We start from the raw sequence: 19,237 nt of genomic DNA, 5'->3' as shown, positions 1-19,237 counted from the left end.
AATACTGTACTTTGCCACTTCAAAGTACTAAACCAAGAAAGTCATTGAACCAATTAGAAAACACACCCTAGTTGTGGGATTATGTTCCAACAGTGTTTAGTGTATATTTCTCTTCTTTCTTTCTAATAGCACATTGGTGTGCATCAATTAAGTTAACTGTTCTTTATTTTTTAATTTTTTTTTATTTTTAAATACTTGGATTTCACAAGAAGGGCTAAACTTTCATCTCTGCTTTCATATGGAAATATATTCTGCAAAAAAACCCAAAACACTAACAAGTAATATTGACCTTGGAAGTGAAGGATAAAATAGAGGGTTAATTAATTAACTTTGTAGAAGTTTTTTTTTTTACTACAAGGGACATTAGCCAGTTCTTGGCCTTTGGGTGCTAAAATATTGATTTATTTGCTCATATCACTAATTAAATTCACAATTTTCAAATATTTCTGAGAAAAAAATTCATATTGAATGAATGAATTAATAAGTTAATTCAATTGGACTATAAAAAGCCCAGTAAAACTTATCTTGTGTCTTAGAAGACCTATATTCCTGTAATTGCAGTCAACTGCCATTTCTAGTGTCAATCCTTTTCTGTTCCTCTTAATTGTTAGCAATCCCCACCACCTTCTCAAATTTTCTCATATATGCTTATTTCTTTCAATGTTGTTTTACTCAATGGAATGTAAGCTTTCAGAAAGCAAGGGCATTTTTCTTTATATTCCATTACACAGAGTACTCTCTTACCCATAGGAGGCATTTAGTAACATTTATTGGATTAAATTCAATTGGATTTAATTTTATATCAGAGGAAGCCATGAGGTACAGTGGGAGCATGACAGGCTTTGAGTAATGAAGATTTAAATCCAAATCTAGCCCCTAATAGTTCTTACTATCTTTCTGCCTCAGTTCCATCAACTATAAAATAGGGATAATAATAGTTTCTACTTACCAGAGTTATTTTATTTTCAAATTAAATAATAACTGTAAATACTTAGCTTGTGCCTAATAATTAGTATGTGTTCTTTGAATGGCAGGTATTATTCCTGTTGTTATATCAGCAATGAAAAAAGTCATGAGACTAAAGCAGGCACATAATGTGTATGTACACACAATCACTATAAAGACATGGAGTCAGTAAGATATGATCAGAATAAATCAGAATTAACAAATATGAAGTCTGTTTTTCTAATTCATTTCCCCCTCTTCTACTTCTCCCCACTAGTACTTTTAAGACCAAGCATTTCCTATCTTTACTAATCTAACTCTTTATTCACTAGGCAGATAAATCCTTGCCCTCATTGTTCCGCTCTAACAAATTAAGTAGTAAATGCCTCTAGTTATCTAAATAAGGTGCTGATTGATCTCATGGAAATAATTAATCAGGCTGAAGCTGATATGATCTACAGCCACCATCAGAACTTTCTTTTCTCATTATACTTACCTAGAATTTAAATTTATAGCCAGTGGCAAAAAAGTAATGGTTTTTGAGAGTTTTCTACAAGTTAGATTCCAAGGAGAAAGTCAGATTTCATTGTAATAAGACTTTAAGTGGGTCCAATTATGTTTTAGTTCTAAGTCTTGTTTCAAATATTGTTCTGACTATTTGGTAAGGTTTAATGGAAGCCACCATCAGGTTGAGAACCCTGGGGAATAAAATGTCAATCTTATGAGAAATCATGGAATTAGAGTTTTTTTTTTTTTATAAGAAGCTGGGCACTTAAATATAATTAAAAAAAATCTTGCTAAGGAATAATCCTTATAAGCAGGAGAAATAAGAAAACTAGAGCAAAACAATGCTTAAAATATTATTTTAATCCACTCTTTTTTATATAAAAGAGAAGGAATACTTCAACTGCAAGACAGTGAATTGTGCACTGGTTCAAAAATTTTGTCTTATATTTTTGCTTCTCAAAGATAAAATACTCTGTTGGCACAATATTTCTTATATAAGAACTCCATGACAGCTATTAGGTATATCCATCAGAGCCTGCCTTGAAATAGCAAAGCTTCTAAGACTTTAAGATGTCCCCAAACACATTGCAATAGATTTCTATTAAGATTTTAGATTGTACATGAATATATTACTAGTTGTTTCTCTTTGTGTTTGAGTGTGTTTTGTCTTTTAAATTTAAGTCGTAAGTCCCTTAAGGGCAAATAATCTATGTGCTTTTTGCTATTTGCTAAATTTACTGTGTACTATTTGCTATTTGTTATTTCTCCCAATCACTGACATATTATCTTAATCATTCTAGGAAATCAAATCTATGGGCTTTCAAACTATGTTAAATTGGAGCAGTATAATAGTTCACAGACTATATATCTTAAACTGATGAGGGATTTAGATTTATGAAGGACCTCAGAGGGGTGATTGACATATGGTCGAAAGACCTCATTTTACATAACAAGAATGTGAGGTCCAGAGAAGTTAACTGGCTTTATTAATATCACATAATTATTGCCATGGTACCATGGAACCCATTTCTAAACTATCTTCTGACCCTAAATCCACTAATCCACTGTAACAGAATGTATTTAATTCAGCAGAGAGAAGTTATATTTGGAAAAAAACTGAATTGAGTTCCTTTCTCAGCTTTTCCACTAACTAGCTATGTGTGTGACCTTGGACAATTTTTCTGACCTTCAATTTCTTTATCTATAAAAAGATGCTATTTCCTTTTTTACCTAGTTCACAGAGTTGTTCTGAAGATCAAATGGGATATTTTTAAGGCTTTGTAAACTTTAAGTAGTCATAATAGTCAGCAATTATAATAATTATATTTAACCAATCTACTTTGAAAGACTAGTACTTTCACTTGATTGTTAAAATAAAGAAAGACCCCGGGAAAGTCTCTTAATTTCTCTTTGCCTCAGTTTCCTCAATTGTAAAATAGGAATAATGGCACAAATTGAGTAAAGTTGTTTGTATGATCAAGTGAAAAATAATAGTTATAAAACACTAAAAACACATCCTCACATATAGTAGAAGTCATATAAATACTTAGCCCTTTCTCCTGATATATGTAGATGAGAAAGAGATATTAAGAAATGATGCAGAAAAAATAGCATTGGGGACTTCTGAGCTGAGCTTCCTCTCCTCACTACCTACTGATATAAAGCACCTCAAAAGGACAAAAACCAAAATCAGATGAGTGAAGTGGCTCTTCCATAGGGCGCAGCCTTGAAGGTAGGTAAGGTTTGGACATTTCCATGCTCTGAGTGGGTAAAATGACTCCTGCCAAAGCATGAGCTGATCACCCCTATCCCATACCACCTACAGTGCCAGAATCAGAGTGATTATAGAGAAATCACTAGGTTCTCAGGGGGCTGGCTGAAAACCCAGAGAGCAGTGAGACCTAGGACCTGAGGAGGCTGAGGAACACAGAGATTGGGTATGGAGATAGGGCAGAGAGGGACTGCACACAGCAGACTCAGCAGAGACTGAAAAATAGCCTCAGGGTAAAAACTGCTCTGTAGCTCAATACAAAGGCCTTCCTACTCACTTCACTCACACTTCTGACTGGGAAGGGAAGGAAAAACTAACACAGCAATGGACACCAAAATCCAAGAACTTCAATCTACAAGTACCAAAAAAAAAAAAAAAAAAAAAAAAAGCAAAATCCTTGACCCTCGATAATTTCTATTGAGAAAAACTCCATATTATAAAGGAGAAAGCAGAGGATGACAAACAAGCAAAGACATCCAAACTTTCTAAAAAAATGGTAATTGGTCATGGTCACGAGTTCTTGATTAACTCAGATTTGAGATTATGAGCCATGTGAAAAAGAAATAAGAAACTGGCAAGAACAGTGGGAAATAGATCAAAAAGAAAATAAAAGTTTCAAAGACAGAATCTTCCACATGGAGAAAGAAGCCCCAAAACTAAATGAAATGATAAGGAAATTGGAGAGACCAGAATTGACCTGCTGGGAGCCATGAAGAGCAGGATAGACTAACCCAAATAGGAAAATCAAAAGATCTTAGCTGAAAACCAATCTTGAAAGACTAGAATTCTACAAGCAGAAGCTAATAATCTCACAGGACAGCAAGAATTAATAAAGCAAAGCCAAAGGAATGACAAATTAGAAGGAAACATGAAATATCTCATTGAGAGAATGACTTACATGGAAAACAGATTCTGGAGAGACAATTTGAGAATCATAGGTCTACCTGAAAACCTGGAAATAAACATAAATCTTGACATCATACTAGAAATTATCCAAGAAAACTGCCCTGATATTCTTGAAGAAAAGGGCAAAGTAGACATTGAAAGTGTCCATAGATCATCCTCTACATTAAATTCTCAAATGACAACTCCCAAGAATGTAATTGCCAAATTCAACAGTTTCCAAGATAAGGAGAAAATATTGCAAGAAGCCAGCAAGAGACAATTCAGATATCAAGGAGCACCAATAAGAATTACACATGACCTCTTAGCCTCCACACTAAAGGACCACAAGTCTTGGGATATCCAGAAAGACAAGAGAATTGGGTCTACAACCAAGGATCACCTACCCATCAAAACTGACTATATACTTCCAGGGAAAAGTTTGGGTATTTACAAAATAGAAGATATCCAAGTATTTGTAAAGAAAAGACCAGAAGTTTAGTTTCCAACTTTAGTTAGAAAAATTTGATGTCCAAATACAAAACTCAAGAGAAATCTGAAAAAATTTAACAAGAGAGAGAGGAAAGGTCAAAGTGTTTATATTTCTATATGAAAAAGTGATATTTTTAACTCTCAAAAACTGTATTAACAGGGGGCACCTGTGTAGCTCAGTGGATTGAGACTCAGGCCTAGAGACAGGAGGTCCTAAGTTCAAATCTGGCCTCAGACACTTCCCAGCTGTGTGACCCTGGGCAAATTACTTGACCTCCATTGCCCACCCTTACCACTCTTCCACCTATGAGACAATACACAGAAGTTAAAGGTTTAAAAAAATAGTAAGTTAAAAAAAACTGTATTAACTATCATAGTAGTTACAGGAATTATTCATAGGTATTGGTTAGGGTACTAAGTGATTTAAGATGATATATTAACAAAGAAAGGAGGGGAATAGAAGATGGCACCAAGAAAAACTTGAAGGAATAAGAAAAAGAGGATAAATTATACTACATGAAGAGGCACATGGAAGTGGAGGGGAAGAATACTATTAAAATAAGGAGAGGAAAAGAGTATTAATAGTTAATAATAAAACCTTACTCTCAGTGGAATCAACTCTGAGAGGGAAGAAGATCTAGATCCATTGGTGTATAGAATTCTACCTTACCCTACAGGGAAGCTGAGAGGGAAAAACCCAATGAAAAGTGGAGTGGTTAATATCAAAAGGGAGGAAAAAAGAAGGGAGAGGGAATTTAATAGACCCTAAAGAAAAATAAGAGGAGAATAAGAAGTGAGAGGGTGGGAAGCTAAGTAAAATAAAGGTGGGGATTAGGGGGACTGATTAAAAGCAAAACACTGGTGTAGAAGGAAATAGTGAAAGAAGTAAGGTCTGGAATAAGAGAGGAAATCAAAATGATGGGGAATACACAGGTGGTATTCACAACTTTGAATGTGAATGGGATGAACTCACCCATAAAATGGAAGCAAATAGCAGAGTGGATTAGAAAACAAAATCCTACCATATGCTGTCTATAAGAAACACACATGAGGCAGGTAGACATGCACAGGGTAAAGGTAAGAGACTAGAACAAAATTTGGGGGGCATCAACTGAGAAAAAGAAGGTAGAAGTCACAATCATGATATCAGACAAAGCCAAAGTAAAAATAGATTTAGTTGAAAGAGATAGGGAAGGTAATTACATTCTGATAAAAGGCAATACAGCAGGGGTTTGCAATGTATGGCTCTCAGGCCATATCTGGCTCTTTTGAGGGCCAGATATGGCTCTTTCTGCAGGAGCCATAAAGTCAATTTTTTTTCAGGTGCTGTTACAGGAGCTCTCACTGTTACAGGAGCATGCACTGTGAGCACTGTATGGCTCTCATGAAATTACATTTTAAAAAATGTGGTGTTTATGACTCTCACAGCCAAAAAGGTTGCCAACCCCTGCAATATAGTGTGTAAATGGAATTAGATCATCCTCATTCATTGTTAGACTTTAGCCATCAGAAATAATGTCACCCCACACTTAGAATTAAGTGGTGAATGGAAGATCAGTTACCTACATGTGACAATAGGTAACAAATCAAAAAGAAGTGACTGCCCTTTGGGCAGTTCAAAACAGTGTTGAGGCTGCCATTTGTCCACTTGAAATTAGAGGTGGATGCAGGAAGTGATGAAAGATGCTATCTTTTAAATATGATGGTAACTTCCTGTGGAGGGAGTTGGCACTTTGAACTGGGTGTAGAAGGATCTCTGGCAAGACCTCAGATGGCTTCTGTCTGAATTCTCACATGGGTAAGTTAGGCTGACTTCCTTTCTCCTCCCTTTGCATTTCTGGAGGCTCTAGCCTCAAGGAGGCCTCTCTTGCCTCTCTAATTGTAAAAGGCGTTGTGGCTAGAAGCCTTGTTTAATTAACCTCTGTGCTCTTTTGCTGGAGCCTCTAAATTCTTATCTGGTCCAGACCTCTGCTCTGGGCCAGAGTTTCTCTCTCTCAATTTCCCTACCTTCAACTTTCCTAATTGTAAATAAACTTCCATAAAAGTCATCCTGACTTGGGTCTATTTTTTTATTTGAAATTGAGTTAATCCAATTTTTGGCAACCATACCTTAAATATCTAATTCCCCTCCTACAATAGACAATGACAAAAGAGCAGTACTCAAAATGCACCAAATAGTAAATCATCGAAATTTTTAAAGGAGAAACAATTGTAGCTTAAAGAAATAGATAGTAAAACTATACTAGTGGGAGACCTGAACCTTCCTCTGTCAGATCTAGATAAATCAAAGCAAAAAATTAAAAAGAGAGAGGTAAGAGATGTGAATGAAATCTTTAAAAAATTAGTAGATATATGAAGAAAAATAAATAGGGACAAAAAGGAATACACCTTTTCAGAATCACAGGATACATTCACAAAAATTGATCATGTAACAAGGACACTAAACATGGCAAACAAATGCAAAAGTGCAGAAAAAATAAATGCAAACTTTTCAGATCATGATGCAGTAAAAATAATAATTAGTAAGTGTACATGAAGAGGCAAATCAAAAACTGAGTAGAAATTAAATAATGGGATTCTCCAAAATTGGTTGGTTATAGAAAAAATCATTGAAACAATTAATAATTTCCTTGAAGAAAATGACAATGAGGAGTCATATCAAAATCTATGGGATGCAGCCAAAGCAGTACTCAGGAGGAAATTTATATCCCTGAGTGCATATATTAACAAATCAAGGAATAAGAAGTCATTGAATTAGGCATGCAAATAAAAAAAAAACTAGAAAGAGAACAAATTAAAAATCCCCAGAAAAAACTAAATTAGAAATCCTAAAAATTAAAGGAGAAATTAATAAAAATAAAAGTGAAAGAACTATTGAATTAATAAATAAGACTAGAAGCTGATACTTTGAAAAAAACATATAAAGTAGATAAAGTATTGCTTAATCTAATAAAAAAGGAAAGAAGAAACCAAATTAAGATATTAAAGATGAAAAGGGTGACCTCACCTATAATGAAGAGGAAATTAAGGTAATTATTAAGAACTATTTTGCACAATTATATAGCAATAAGTATGGCAATCGAGGTGATATGGATGATTATTTACAAAAATATAAATTGCACAAATTAACAGAAGAAGAAATAGAATAGACAAATAATGCAATATCAGAAAAAAGAAATTGAATAAGCCATTGAAGAACTCCCTATGAAAAAGTCCCCAGGACCAGATGGATTCACAAGTGAATTCTATCAAACATTCAAAGAACAACTAAGCCCAATAGTATACAAACTATTTGACAAAATAAGCAAAGCAATTCTACCAAATTCCTTTTATGAAACAAATATGGTACTGATTCCAAAGATCAAAAACATGGAAAGAAAACTACAGATCAATCTCCTTAATGAACATAGATGCAAAAATCTTAAATAGAATACTAGCAAAATGACACCAGCAAGTGATCATGAGGATTATTCACTATGATCAGGCGGAATTAATACCAGAAATGCAAGGATGGTTTAATATTAGGAAAACCATCCACATAACTGACCATATTTACAACCAAACCAACATAAATCACATAATTATCTCAATAGATGCAGAAAAAAAGCTTTTGACAAAATATAACACTTATTCCTATTGAAAACACTAGAAAGTATAATAATAGAAGGGTCTTTCTTAAAAATAATAAACAATATATATTTAAAACCATCAGCAAGTATCATATGCAATGAGGATAAATTATAAGCCTTCCCAATAATGTCAGGAGTGAAACAGATGTCCACTATCCCCTCTATTATTTAACCTTGTACTAGAAATACTTGCAGTAGCAATCAGAAAAGAAAAAGAAATGGAAAATGTCAAAATAGACAATGAGGAGACTAAACTCTCACTCTTTGCAAATATGATGGTCTACTTAAAGAATTCTAAAGAATCAACTAAAAAGCTAATATAAATAATCAACAATCTTATCAAAGTTTCAGGATACAAAATAAACCCACAGAAATTATCAGCATTTCTATATATTTCCAACATATCTCAGCAGTAAGAGTTAGAAAGAGAAATTCCATTTAAAAACATCCTATATATTATAAAATACTTAGGAATCTATTTACCAAGACAAATACAGGAACAATATGAATACAACTACAAAGCACTTTTCATACAATTCAAATTAGATCTAAACAAAACATTAATTGTTCATGGGTAAGACAAAGTAACATAATGAAAATGACAATCCAACCCAAATTAATTTACTTTTTTAGTGCCACACCTATAAAAACTACCAAGAAACTTTTTTACTGAATTAGAAAAAATTATAACAAAATTCATTTGGAAGAACAAAATATCACAAATATCAAGTGAAATATTGAAAAAAAACGTGGACGGGGGCCTAACAGTACCAGATCTTAAACTGTATTATAAAGCAATGGTCATCAAAACAATATGGTACTAAGAGACAGAAGGGAGGATCAGCGGAATAGACTTGGGTTAAATGACCTCAGCAAGATATTGTACAATGAACCCAAAGATCCCAGCATTTGGGACAAAAACACCACTATTTGACAAAAACTGCTGGGAAAATTGGAAAACAATATGAGAGAGATTAGGTTTAGAGCAACATCTCACATCCTACAGCAAGATATATTCAGAATGTGTGAATGACTTAAATATAAAGAAGGAAAGTATAAGTAAATTAGGTGAACGTAGAATAGTTTACCTGTCTGATCTATGGGAAAAGAAAGATTTTAAGAGCAAGCAAGAGATAAAGAGAATATTACAAAATGTAAAATGAATAATTTTGATTACATTAAATTAAAAAAAAAAGTTTTGTAGAAATAAAACCAATACAACCAAAATTAGAAGGGAAGCAACAAATTGGGAAAAAATTTTATAACGAAAACTTCTGACAAAGGTCTAATTATTCAAATTTATAAGCAGCTTAATCAAATGTACAAAAAACCAAGCCGTTCCCCAATTGATAAATGGGCAAAGGACATGAATAGGCAATTTTCAGATACAGAAATCAAAACTATAAATAAGCACATGAAAAAGTGTTCTAAATCTCTTATAATTAGAGAAATGCAAATCAAAACAACTCTGAGGTACCACCTCATGAACCCAAAAGATGGGCTAATATGACAGCAAAGGAAAATAATAAATGTTGGAGGGAATGTGGCAAAATTGGGACATTAATGCACTGCTGGTGGAGTTGTGAATTGATCCAACCATTCTGGAAGGCAATTTGGAACTATGCCCAAAGGATTTTAAAAGACTGCTTGCCCTTTGATAGAGTCATACCCCCCCAAAGAGATAATAAGTAAAAAGACTTGTACAAAAATACTTATAGCTATGCTCTTTGTGGTGGCACAAAATTGGAAAATGAGGGGATGCCCTTTGATTTGGGAATGGCTAAACAAACTGTGGTATCTGTTTGTGATGGAACACTATTGTGCTAAAAGGAATAATGAACTGGAGGAATTCCATGTGAACTTAAATGACCTCCAGGAATTAATGCATTGTGAAAGAGCAGAACCAGGAGAACCATATACACTTAGACAGATACACCGTGGCACAATTGAATGTAATGGACTTCTCTACTAGCAGCAATACAATGATTCAAGACATTTCTGAGGGATCTATGAGAAAGTACACCATCCACTTCTAGAAAAAGAACTGTGGGAGTAGAAACACAGAAGAAAAACAACTGTTTGATCACATGGTTCGATGGGGATAAGATTGGGCATGTAGAGTCTAAATGATCACCCTAATGCAAATATTAATAATATGGAAATAGGTCTTGATCAATAACACATGTAAAACCCAGTGGAAATGCTCATTGGCTACAAGAGAGGGGTTGTAGGAGGGCAGGGAAAGAATGTGATTCATGTAACCATGGGGGAAAAAATCTAAATTAATTAAATAAATGAACTTAAAAAAAAAAGAAATCATACACCCCCAGTCTTCATGTTTTATAGATTAGGAAACTGAGAGGTTTCTCTAGATCTCACAGGTAGTAAGCAACAGAGATATTAGTTGACACTAAAGCCTCTGAGTACAAATTGAGAATTCTTTCCGTTACTAAATGACTTTAAAATGAAATAAAATGATTAAATAACTCTTATTAATCTAATGAAGAATAATTTTAAAAGCCCATTCTAATATGATGATAAATGATTCTTTCTTAACTCAATGTTTTCCCTATTATATGACCTATATAGCATTAGTACTAATACCTATTTAAAAGGATTGTAGTATGATAATCTCTCTAAAAGGTACATTTAAAAAATTAATTTGCTTCAATCCTCAATTTATTATAAAGTAATACTTTAGTGTTGTATTGTAGCTCTTTGATTCATGGATAAGTGCAAGAAAGGAGTGCCTCTACATCTAAAAATATTGAAATACTTTGATTTTTATCACCAAAGATTCATGGTATTTGGATTTTGAGGCCCCAAAGAAACAGCAATAGAGTGCTCTCACCTGTAAGTAATCAACCTTAATTCAACTAAAGTTCACAAAGCAGTATTGTAAAGCTAATTTACTTCATTTAAGGAAAAAAACTTAGGAATTCTTCTGAGGTCCCAAAAAAACTTTTATTTACCAATGGAAAAACTGAGCATCAGATTTGGAAAGAGGAAATAAGAATGATTAAGCCAAGAAGTAAAAGATAAGAGATTACTATGTATGTAGATTGTAACTACATATTCCAAGAGATTGTAGCTGCTCTCCCTGAACCAAGGATGCAAAGAGCAACTTAAAATTCAAGTCAGCATAGGTTTATTTAGAATATACTTTGGACACATTATCACCCTGAGTAAGATACCTAAGAACTTATAGAATTTAAGAGTAGGGAGGAGATAGCTAGACAATAATTTTAAGACATCTGGAGGTTTTTCTGGATTATAAAAAAAGTTAATAGTAGGATTTATTTTTTTTTAATGGGAGAGGGAAGTTAAGTGACCCAGTGGATAGAAAACCAGGTTTAGAGATAAGAGGTAATGGATTCAAATGTGTCCTCAGACACTTCCTAGCTGTGTGACCCTGGGCAAGTTGCTTAACTCCTATTGCCTAGCTCTTACTGTTCTTACCTTGGAACCAAGACATAGTATTTATTCTAAGATCGAAGGAAAGGGTTTATTTTATTTTATTTTAAAATGGGGTCTGTCCCAGAACTGCAGAAATGTATAATTAAAATGGTCTTAAATAGTCATCTGGTCCAGCCTATACATGAAAGGAATCCTCCATTACAACATACCAGCAAGTGTTATCCATCTTCTGTTCCTGAGATGAACTGAAACTTGCTCCATCCCAAGACAGATAATTTTACTTTTGGACATATCTAAACGTTAGGAAGGTTTTTCCTTAGTTCATGTCTAAATTTGGCTCTGTACAACTTCTTGACATTGCTTCAGATTCTGCAAGTCTCATTCCTCCTTCATTTGACAGACTTCAAAATATTTGAGAACATCATTCAAGTCTCCCTGAATCTTTTTTTCTCTAGATTAAATGTGCTGTGTTGCTTCAATAGGTCTCCATACAGTATGGACTGCAGGTTTTTCATGATATTGGTTATTTTTCTTTAAATACTTCTGGTTAATCAATATCCTTTCCAAATAATGGCACAAATAACTACATAAAATACTACAGATTCAATCTGATCAAGGCAGAGGACAAAGGGACCATCATTTACTTATTGCTAGAAAATATTTTCCTCTAAAGGCACCCAAGGCTACATTAGATTTTTTTGGCTCTCATATCACATTGGTTATTCATATTGAACTTGCAGTTCACTGAAATTCTCACATTTTTATAGCATCAAAAAGATAAGCTAATAATGGATTACATTAACAAAAGCTTGATGTCAAGAAAAGGGAGGATAGAACATCATTGTACTCTCTCCCAGTTAAAATGTATTTAGTAATACTAAATACTTTGTAAGGAGGAGAGAAGATAGGATAGTGATAGAACTGGAAGATCATGCTGTCTAAAGGTCAGCTGAAGGCACTAGAGATATTGAATCTGCATAAATAAAAATTTGTTAGAAACATGATAATTATCTTCAATATTTATTTGGCTATTACGGAAAGGAGAAATTATGCTAGTTTTCTCTGGTTCTATATGATTAGAGAATTTTGTTTAAACTTCATCCCCCAGAAGTCCTTCAGTATTTCCCAGATTCCTTTTAATCTCTCTACCCTGTTGTGTGGTCACATTTTGTTTATAGTTGGCTGAAACTCCTCCTTCTCTCTCTTCTCTTGTGCCCGGGCTGGGTTAGCTAGCTTTTTTTACATTAGTTATTACTAATAAACTTTATAAAATATAATACTTAGTTTACTGTATATTAATTTTAATCTTCACAGCTCCAGAAGTCAGACTTGAACCACTAAATAGAAGTTACATATAGGTAAATAAAAAATATTTATTCATCCTGTATCTAGTTAAATAATGTTTCTATGCTTGCAGACTTTAAAAATTAAATGTATATATAACTGTATATATCCCTTCAAATTTGAATATTCAATTGACTTGTATGTGAAAAGCTGCACGAAAGTCAATTTGGGAAGAAATGCATTTCAATATAATCCACAGGAATGAATGTCTAGAAAATAGGTGTTTTAGTACTTTCTTTTTTTTAGATGTTTATTAATACAATTTATTTTCAAGTGTCTCAGACTCTTCCTCTTCTCTTTGTATCACAGAAGGCATTATCCAGGAGAACTATATACATATAGTTCTCCTATATGTATATATATATATATATATAAATATATATGTATATATATCTTATATACATATAGTTCTCCTGGATATATATACATATATATTTATCCTTCAGGTTCCTATTTTTCAGTTCATTCTTTAGATGTGATGTTCATAAGCTATTCTTCAAGTATTAAATCTGTAGTTTTTATAACATATTCTCTTGGTTCTACTCATTTCACTATTCATTATCACATAGTTCTTTCCAAGTTTAAAAAAAATATCCTACTCATTATTTCTTATAGCTCAGTAGTATTACATCATAATCACATGCTTCAGTTTGTTTAGCCATTCCCCAATAGACAGGTGCCCCCTCAATTTCTAGTTCTTTGCCAATACAAAAAGAGCCATTATAAATATTTTGGGATAGAGTGGTTTTTTCCCCATTTTCCCTGATCTTCTTGGTAAACTGACCCCTCTACACTATAAAACACAGTTTTATAACTCTCTGGGTTAATTCAAAAATGTTCTCCAAAATGATTGGATCAGTTCGCACCTGCACCAACATTGTATTAGGTGTTTTTTAAATAATTTCCTGTTGGTCAATCCATTCATTATAATAAGCTGAAGATTTAATTCACAACTATTCAATAACTCTGCATTTTATTTCTTCAATGAATGTCTGATCTCTTGACCTCTTTTCTTTTCTTTCTTCCTTCCTTCTTTCCTTCCTTTCTTCTTTTCTTCCTTCCTTCCTTCCTTTGTTCTTTCTTTCTTTCTTTCTTTCTTTCTTTCTTTCTTTCTTTCTTTCTTTCTTTCTTTCTTTCTTTCTTTTAGGAAAAAGAGATTGGTTTTCCCCCTGATGATAAGGATTGATATTTAACAATGCTCTTTTAGAGACTATCATCTTGTTATATATAATTTGGACAAGTGGAACTATGGAAGTATAGGACATGAGTGGTTACCATGTTTTATTTTATATTCCAATCTGCATTAATGTGAAAAGATGAAAGGTTTGAAATCAAGACTTAGAGAAACATGTAGTGAAATGCCTTAAATAGTTTAACTGTAATTTTAACTCTAACAGAGGAACACAGTATGAAGAAAAAAGGAGCCAGACTGGTCACAGTGCTGTGGCCTCCCAAACCCACCTTGTGCTCAGCTGTCCCATGCTTTTCTGTCAGCTGCTGGGCAGTTAAACTAAGAAGAAAGACTCAAATTTATCCTATTCTGTTTCCACATTGAGATATGACACCCATACTGGAGTAGAGTTGAAAGTTGAATCAAGGGATGTAGGGGGGAATTAGAGGTGGGGGAAGAGAAGGAGAGAGCAGGAGGTGACAGAAGGAACAGAGTTTTGTGAGGCTCCAGGTATTGACATCCCCCCATAACATACATCCTAACCCCTCCAATCCCGATACAAACCCCAAAGGCACCAAGAAGAAAGGAGCCATGAGTTCTAACCTAACCAAAGATATAGAATCATTCAGAGGATTACAATCAAAAGGGTAGAGTTGACTAAGTATCAAGAAGACATGCAATTACCCAAAGGTTATCTTTACCATTAGTAATTACAACCCTAATTCTTTTTCTTGTCATCCTGGGTTCTTTTACATATTTTACATACCTTACATAAAATTGAAAAAAAATTTCCATAAAATCTGAAAAAAATGTATATCACTTCTCTTTGGAAGATTCCTCACTCATATGAGAGTTTCCTAAGGCTTAGAAAGTTCAAATGGCTTGCTTTCATAAAGTGAGTAACTTTCAACAAGACCATCCATATTTGAATTGAAGTCACCAAAATCTCTCATTAAAATCTAGTCTTTTAGAAAACTCCAAGCTCATCATGTGTTAACAGTATGAGACAATAACCAACAAAGTGAAATCATGGGCTGCATTAAAAGAGGCATCAGTTCTACATGTAAGTGCAAGGCTAACTTCATTTTACTCACATTAAACCTTGTCAAGAGTATTGTACTCAATTCTTATGGTCGTGTTTTAAAAAGAAGAAGAAGCTGAAGAGCAACTGAGAAGAGTAAACAGGATGAATCAAGAACCTATGTAAAAATTAGGATAAATTAAAGGAACAGAACGTGTTTGGTCTCATGAAAACACTATGTGCAAGGGTTACGAGGGTTTTGTTCAAATATGTGAGGGGCTGTCATATGAAGCAAAGATTAAACTTCTATTTGTCTTCAGTGTCTAGAACAAGAAAGGATGATTAGAGGCTTCAATGATTCCTATATAGTCTTTTATATATATATATATATATGTAGGCAACGTGGGTTAAGTGACTTGCCCAGGGTCAAACAGCTGGGAAGTGTCTGAGGCCAGATTTGAACCTAGGACCTCCCATCTCTAAGCCTGGTTCTCAATCCACTGAACAACCCAGCTGTCCCCTCCCAACCCCCAACCCCCAACATATAGTCTTGATGTAGGGAATACTTTCTAGAAATTAAAAATGTCACAAAATAGAATCCACTCCATTTCATGGTACTGGACTCTACCTCTTTGGAAGTGTTCAAGCAGAATGTGGATGACTACTTGTCACATATGTTATAGAGGGTGTTTCTTTCATTTACTAGTATGACTGAATGGTCATTGCAATCTCATATATCTCTCAAATTTTTTGATTCTATAATTAACCTCTCTGGGCCTCAGTTTCCTCATTTTTATAATAACTAGGCTGTCCTAGATAACTTCTGGGGTCCTTTCTACATCTTTGTGATCCTATAAAATATCTAAAATACATAAAATTATATTATCAACTTAAATTGAATATAATTGTTTATAATTAATTATAATTTTGCTTTAATTAAAAAGATTTTTATTCTTTCCATGAACTGGGTTAATATAAATCTAAGATACAGTTTTGCCAAGATTTCTAAATATGCAATGGTGGTATTTATAATGTTGTCAAATCAATTTTCTTTCTTTCTTTTCCCTCTCCAATATTTGTAATTCATAGGATTTACAAGGACTATTCATTAATCATGGTTCTACATGTCATTTTAAGCATTAATGGCTACTTTATATATGACATAATGATTGCATATGCTATAATTAAGCATCCTTTGTAAAGGAAAGAAACTAACTTGGATGTTTGAGAATGCATGAATTTACATATGATGAAGTTAAATTTTTACTAAAATCAGTATACTCTTTGTATTTGTATCCAAAGGCAGAATATCTCCCTTTATGGCTTTCAAATGAAACAATATTTTTTAACTAAATAATTTATTTATAAAATCCTTAGTTGTATATTGCAGCTTTTCCACTCTTAAAAATGTGCAAACATGTAGTCAACTTGAAAGGGGAAAAAAATCTCTCTATAAATACACAAAAATGCAGGCTCTATGCAGATATAGCCTGGATGCGTTGTATTTATCATCAGAATACTTTTCAGAGAAATGCAATTAGTAACAAACAAAATAAATGTTCTATTTAGAATTGACTGTATCCTTGATTATTTCTTGGTTCCTTTCAAAATAGAATAGAGCGCAAAACTGTCCTTCAAATGTTGTGTTTAAACAAAGGAACCTCGCTTCTCTTGCCAGGGCATTTTGCTTAATCATACCCTTTGCAGGATATTTAAAAATGCATTTGTAACAGAATAGCACTGACAAAAAGCCCTATAAGATGTAAACTCTATCCCCCTTTCAGTTTATGAATTGGATGTTCAGACTGAGCACACAGTTATTTTAAATCATAGCAGTAAACTGAATCATTTACAATATGCTTTAAGCAACTATCACTAGACCAGGACCTTATCTTGCACCCTATTTCCATGGTTTGAGCCAAATAAAAAGATTCTTTGAAGGCAAAGGGAACAGTACCCTTGCGTTAGCCACATGTGAGGTACAGAACAAGAGTTGGCACACAAACTGTAATTTCTGAAAACATGGAAAAAAAGGTGGATTGCCAATAGAAGTAAATCAAGCAAGGAGTCAGGATGTAGACTGACCATTTGAAACCATATAACATCAAAAAGATTGACTTTAATTTTCTAGGAAACTTCAGATAGAATTTTAACTACATTGCCTTTGAAATTATACACAAATTCTAATAGTAGGTAAATTCATTTCACCTTCATCTCTGCTGCATATGAAAATAGGCATGATGAATTGATCTTTCTGCATGCTCTCAGGTGACCCTGACTCTTGTGGGCAACTGGGACTTCATTACTTTGGGTCTGTTGTGAAAGGGCTAGATATTTGATCAGATGTGGAGTATCATGGCCATCGATCTGTTTTTACTCAGTGAGAAATCATGTTTAAATTATTTCATTCCGAAAAGTTTATCCTCTAATCAAGTCTTTAACACAACTTAAAAAAAATTAACTATAAGGGTTGTTTTAAGTGTCTTAGAAGATTTCTTTTCTCCAGAGATTCAGCATTTGTATTTTTCTATTAAATAAAAGGTAGTTTTTTGTTTTTAAGTACTTTTCACGAAGTAAACATTTGAGAAGGGGGAAGAAGGACAGTGGAAGAAGAGGGAAAACGAAATAACTCATAATACTAACATATAGGTAGATTTCTATTATCATAATTTACACATAATGAAACTGACTTAGATAGAAGTTAAGCCACATGGCTAATAACTGTTAGACAGAATTTGAACTTAGGCTTTGCTGACTCCAAATAAAATATTCTATACACTATACAATGCAGTTACCTCTTAATAATCTGAAGATGATGAGCGTAGTATGATGTTTGAATAATCTATTTATTTATCTGTTTATCTTATTTTCACAAACACTTCTTCCTCCAGAATAAATAATAATATCCTAGAGTGCTTAAAGAATCTGTAGATATAACTATTGACTCACTGTTGATAATCATTTAGGAATCATTTAGAATAAGAGAGATGACACAGGATTAGAGCCTAGAACATATTCTGATTCTTCAAAAGGAGAAAAGCATTTTTTCAGGCATTTATTAAGTGCTGATATAACACTAGATAGTGGGGATACAAAGGCAAAATAGCACTTAGTTTCAGACTTATAAAATCGTATAATTTTACTAGTCAACAAGCTTAACACTAAATCTTAGAAAAAACTCACAGGTTATTTATGAGGTGGTTGATGAACACTTACAAAGACAAGAGATGTTCATTACAAAACAACTTAGGTTCAATCATATTCCCATGTAAAGGTTATGTTGGCACATCTTGTGGGCAGGCAATACAAGTAGTCTTCTCCTTCCTCTCTAATAAAATAAATTGTGATGTGTCTGTGCCTATTCAATACGTCATTTTGGTGGACCAATAGTTTTTATAAAACCAAGCTTTTCATGTAATATATGGATAAGAAGGAGAGATGTGGGCTGGATGATATTATATATAATTTGGATATTGGTAGGCAAAATAGAAACATGGAATTGATTAATCAGTATCCATTTTGAGGAAGTTTTCATACACAACCATGGGGCTCTATTTTTAGTTGTTTTTACTCAAAATTTTTATCAAGGGATTGAATGAAGATAAAAGGCATTCTCATTAGAATCATGGTTTGCATATGGAAAGAATGGATAGATTATATTAGATTAAAAAGAAAAATGATTTGAATGATGAACCAGATTTAATAAGGTTAAATTTAAATAGGCAACAAACAATAGTAAATGATTATAGTAACCTCATATTTGACAAAAGTATAGATTCAAATTTTTGAGATAAGAACTTACTATTTAGTAAAAATTGCTGGGACAATTGGAAAGTAGTTTGAAAAAAAAACTATGGAAGACCAGTATCTTACACCATAAACAAATATAAGATCATAATGGCTACAGGACCTTGACATAAAGTGAGATATCATAAGCAAATTATGGAGGGGAGAGGAATTTATGAAAAAACAAGAAATAAAGGTCATTGTGAGTTGTGAAATGGCTAATTTTGATTACGTTAAATTAAGAAGGATTTATAAAAATAAAACTAATGTAA

This window comes from Gracilinanus agilis, chromosome 3 (assembly GCF_016433145.1).
Source record: "Gracilinanus agilis isolate LMUSP501 chromosome 3, AgileGrace, whole genome shotgun sequence".
Classification (NCBI taxonomy): Eukaryota; Metazoa; Chordata; class Mammalia; order Didelphimorphia; family Didelphidae; genus Gracilinanus; species Gracilinanus agilis.
Note: the sequence above shows the minus strand (reverse complement) of the source record.